Source organism: Lytechinus variegatus, chromosome 13, assembly GCF_018143015.1.
Source record: "Lytechinus variegatus isolate NC3 chromosome 13, Lvar_3.0, whole genome shotgun sequence".
NCBI classification, from domain to species: domain Eukaryota; kingdom Metazoa; phylum Echinodermata; class Echinoidea; order Temnopleuroida; family Toxopneustidae; genus Lytechinus; species Lytechinus variegatus.
The window spans coordinates 2,178,481-2,183,886 of record NC_054752.1 but is presented as its reverse complement, the minus strand read 5'-3'; positions in this window follow the sequence as shown (position 1 = coordinate 2,183,886).

The window sequence follows — 5,406 nt, the reverse complement described above, 5'->3', positions numbered from 1 at the left end:
TCACTGCCGTGTTGAATGGTTATTTTGGTGTGCGCGCCTTTTGGATAGTGTTACTCTGAAGCCATGTGCGAAGTTTCATGAAAAAACTGTTGGCAGAAGTAGCAAAAACCGTCCATTAAACAAACCCTCATTTCATATTTGTGAAAATTTTGACTTCTTCTCTCATAGACTTGTGTACATTATGAGTGCATATGTTTAAGAATAAGTAAACCCTCATTCAATATGGTGGAACTTTTTTTCAAGGCTGTCTTTAGCAATGTCATTTGGCAGTAATGTTTATTAACCTATGGGCGGAATTCTGTGCAAAAATGAAATCGATATGTTTATTCATGGATGAGTGAGCACGCATCAAAGTGGGAAAATTGGTATTTTCAATGTCACAGACTCATTTTAAAGGGACATAAAGTGCATATTGAGGGCAAATTCGGTTTCAAATGTTTTTGTTTTATCATCCATCATTTCTATCACCACACACTTTTCGAACTTAAAACATTTTCATGGTTGAGCGAGCACATTCGAAAACTTAGGAATGAATACTCTATACGGCATAAATGTATTTTTTTCGTAACAATTTTTCATGATCAGTTTAATTTATGGGCAAATTAGTGGTGGACCCAGAATGTTAAATGGGGGAGGGGCCTATAATCGGGGGAGCCACCAACATTTTCAAATTTTAACATGATCTATAGCAAGTTGTAAAGGATACTACCAGGATACTACCGTAACCCCCTATGATGATACGTCACAATACAGGGGCCGCGGAACGGTTTTCAAAGTGGGGGGGGGGAGGTGGGGGGTAGCTGAGCCAAAAGTGGGAGGGTGGGGGCTGACCATGCAAAAATCACAATCGTATGGTCATTTTTACATTTTTGTACATGCTTTTTGAAAACAGTGGGGGGCTGAACCCCTCACCCTGCTTCCGCGGCCTCTGCAATACAATGTGCTCACTCAACCACGATATCAAAATTGTGTGTGGAGTGGCTAAATGATGGATAGTAAACCAGTATAACACCATAAAATTCACCTAAAAAACAACTTTTGTCCAACATTGTATTTGCACAATCTGAAACACGACTCTTGTGACTTTCAAAAATGGTCATTTTTAATTCAATCTTTGATTATTCATGCATGACTCAACCGATCAATTTGATATTTCCCCAGGAGTTGCCTAATGAGTGTAGAAATCCACCTACGAAATATCATATCTCAAAGTAATTCCGTTCAAAAGTTAGAGCAATTTGATTTAGGGAGGACTTACTTTTTTTGTTGTGTATATTATAAACTGTCCAAAATGCTGATGCGCACTTTTGTCACATCATGCAAAAATGATGCCTGTTGCCATGGTGAACTACGCTATATATTCATGAGTCCACTCTTCAAACAGTGAACTCATGAGTAAAATTAACCAGATTCATCAAAGAATTCTACTTTGTTCATTCTGTTTTGTTCTGTCACTTACTGGACTGTTAGGCTCACCAATATAAATGTTGAAATCAATCTTCTTGACATCAATAGTAAGTCTATGGCAAGCTATGAACTAAAGCAATGCAATACATGTAGATCATAATTTTGATAGTATCTTTCTGTTTTACCAGCAGAGATTAATTCTCATGATGTAAAATAACCAGGAGAATTGTATTATATGCTGAAGTTAAAGGTCAAAGTGTATGGTGATAATTATTCAAACATCCATTGTTAGCCACTTTGGATTCATTTGGCTTGCCATACATTCAAACCATGGATGTGACTATTTAACCCTAAGAATACAGGGAATAATGTTCTAGTTACATTTGGCTTACCATTCAGTCAAAACATAGATGCAAGTGTATATAACCCTCTTTTCCAAACACAGGAAATAATGTTTAGGTTTTATTTGGCTTTCCATACTTCAAACCATGGGTGAGACTGTTTATAACACTCCTCCAAGGGAATAAAGCTTAATTGTTACATTTGGCTTGCCATATTTTAAGCCACAATGACCAAAATTCCCAAAGGTGGTTTTTAAAACCATTAGTTGAAACCATGGTTTATGCTGATTTCTTGTACAAATTGCACCTCATTTACCGCATATATCCAATGCTAATGCAGGCTTTTGTCATCGTGCCAAATGGATGGTTGTTGCCATGGTTATGCCGAAGTCACATTTTCCCAACGATCACCGTACGGCAAGTCAAAACCAGCCGTTTTATCAAATCTTATTCAAACCACCCATACATACCTGGTACAAAATATGTTCAAACGGCCGTTTTCGACTTGATTTACGGTGACCATAGGGTAATGTTTCTGCAACATCAAGCACACTATTTTACGAGTCCACTCTTCAAAACAGTGGACTCATGAATGAAAAGTGTGCTTAACCATGGCTACAGGCCTAAATTTAGCGCACTGTGGCAAAAGCATTCATTAGCATTGGTCATTGCTTATAATTTGCGGTAAATAAGCGCAATTTATACAGGAAAATTGCATAAACCGCGGGTACAACCAATGGTTTTCAAAACCATCTTTGTGAATTTGGGCTAATGTGGTTATTTAGCTTTCCTTTTGGCATACAGGGCAATAATTTTTGTCACATGCACATTTGGCATTCAAAACATGGATGTGAGTGTTAAACCCCCTTTCAGCATTGTTTATCATATAACAAGGATCCACATCACTATCAGCATATAATGCACATCATTTTAGAATAATCACACACAGTTATTACATTTGAAACAGTTCAAACGACCTATGCCTAAATTAAAGCATGTTAAAGCTGTTGTAAAAGCATCTGATCCTTGTACATGTAATTCTTACTAATGCCTTCAATGATATCATGTGCCTTATTTCTATACTAATTACAATGAACATGTACAATCAATATAATGCACAGATTGTGATAGAATTTCAAATATATACATACAATATCATTTGCATAAAGCACATGTAAATACTTTTCGATGAGTTGAACTTCCTGAAGTCAAGGTGATTTCAAAAAGAAAATGCAACAATTGATTCATCGATACAAACAGCGAATGAGGGTGGGAAAGAATGAAATGACGGTTTGAAATATCCAACAGAAAAACTGTTGCAATAGCACACATTTAGGATGACTCCAAGCATTCACCAGGGATGCTATTCGCTGGGTCTTAAAAGAAGCCAAAACATATTACAGTGTTGTGGCTCAGTGGATTAGTCTCCGGACTTTGAAACACAGGGTTGTGAGTTCAAATCCCTTCCTTCAGCAAGAAATTTATCCACATTGTGCTGCACTCAACCCAGGTCAGATGAATGGTTACCTGACAGGAATTTATTCCTTGAAATGCCACTAAGCTGTAAAAGGCTGTGGGGCTAAAGTCAGGGTAATAATATCCAAGTCCTTTGGAAGTGCATAGAGACATTTAATGTGTTATGCACTATACATGAACTGACTATTATTATTATTACAGCCATATGTGCTGTGCAAAATAAAGTATGAAATTAGACATTTTTAGAGACTGGCATCTCAATTTCCGGGAATATATGACAGTATTGATCAATATCAAGTACATGCCATTTTCAATTCTTTACCAAACCAGCATGTAGTCCTGTCCAGAGTTTTCGCGACACTCTACCTTCAAAAGTACTTTCTTTGTGTAGACTGTACGTATCACACATCAGTTTCATGATGACACACATTACATTCAAATATACCCTCCTCATGTACATAGTACATATATCACACACAATATTTGCTAATATTGACGGATTACAAGAAGTTGACTACTAATGATTTATCCAAAAAGTGGGCCCTGGTAGACAACCTTGATCGATGGATCACTGATGTTTACTCCTATTCATTTCACATCAAGTGGCAGTGTATACATGTACATATATACATATATTGAGAAACTGATTCTTTATGAATTTTTTTTACAAGATCACACCATCACTTGGCTGGCAGAAAGGCATTACAATTCACATGTACGTCAAGCCCCATGCTTGTTGGAAAGGGAGGAAGGGTCAACTCTCTTGCACACCATGACGAAAACCTCCATTTGAGAACACTATACCCCAATTTTCCTCAATCAATTCTCTTCTCCAAGTACGACAAACCCACTGCCCCAAGTTTAAGTATCAAAACACCTGTTTCTTGACCTCGGTCCGAAAACAACACATCAGCCCGAGCGCAAAGCATGCCGCCATTTTATTTACTTACTTTCCTTATTTCGAGGTCGATTTTCTTCGTTCGAAATTGAAAATGGACTAACATTGGATTTCTGAATACAATAGGCCTTTGAAAACGTGATTGAATATCGAATACAATAATTTCATTCCGAAGGTCCTACTACAGGCAGAGAAGTCTTACGTAATAGCACAGCTGTTGTTTATCATTTCGTCCTTGGCTCAACGCTCATTTACTGGCCTGTGGAGGTGAAATTGAGAGAACGGGGATTACCTGGCCAAGAAGGGTTTATCGGGGCTTGGAAATGTTATTGAGAGTTTCAAATGAAAATTGGGGTAAAACACCGCAGTTTGCAATCTGAACTGCGGTCTTTCTCCAAACAGGGGTTTGACGTAATGCTGAACATTTTGAAAAATGTGCACTTGAGCTAACGACCTTATACCAGCAGAACAGGAACTGGAAATTGCCACACAACACAACTAGTGCCCTTCTGCCAGCAAGGCAATGATATCATTAGCTCAATAGTTGAAAGGCACTCAGCTAATACCTCTATGGCACTCACACAACAACGGCAACTCTAATTTCAATAAAAATCAGATCGCTGGAATGTTTAATGAGGTATGATTGTCTAGTAGTAAGAGGAAAGGGTGGAGTTACTGCCACCCCTATGAAAAAAAAAACAAGTGCCCCCTTTAAACATATTAAGGGAACACACATCTAATACAGGAGAAAATAGAAAATACAAGAAAACAAAAAGAGAAAGAAAATTACGGGGGCTGAAACATACATCTGCATTTTCTAATACTTTTTTATTGAAAATAATGGATGGAGTTTTATGGGGGGCCGAAATATTTTACGACCTGGGGGTGTTTCACAAAGATAAAATATGACTTAGGTCAAACTTTAATACTAATAATATTCCGCATTTATATAGCGCTAAATACATCGGAACGACGTCTCTAAGCGCTTTACAGACATATTATTACCCCGGTCATCGGATCCTTGCATGCCCGCATACAATGTATGCACCTTCTCCACTCCCTGGGGAGCATTCCAACAAGAGTTCCGAGACTCAACTGCTAGGCATACTACATATAGGCTTTCACATCCTACCGGGTACCCATTTAACACCTGGGTGGAGAGTGGCAAAGTGTGGATTAACGCCTTGCGAAAGAACGCTAGGCCATGGTGGGATTCTAACAAACGACCCTCTCGATTACAAGGCGAGAGTCAGAACCGCTACACCACGACGCTTGTGTCCTCTT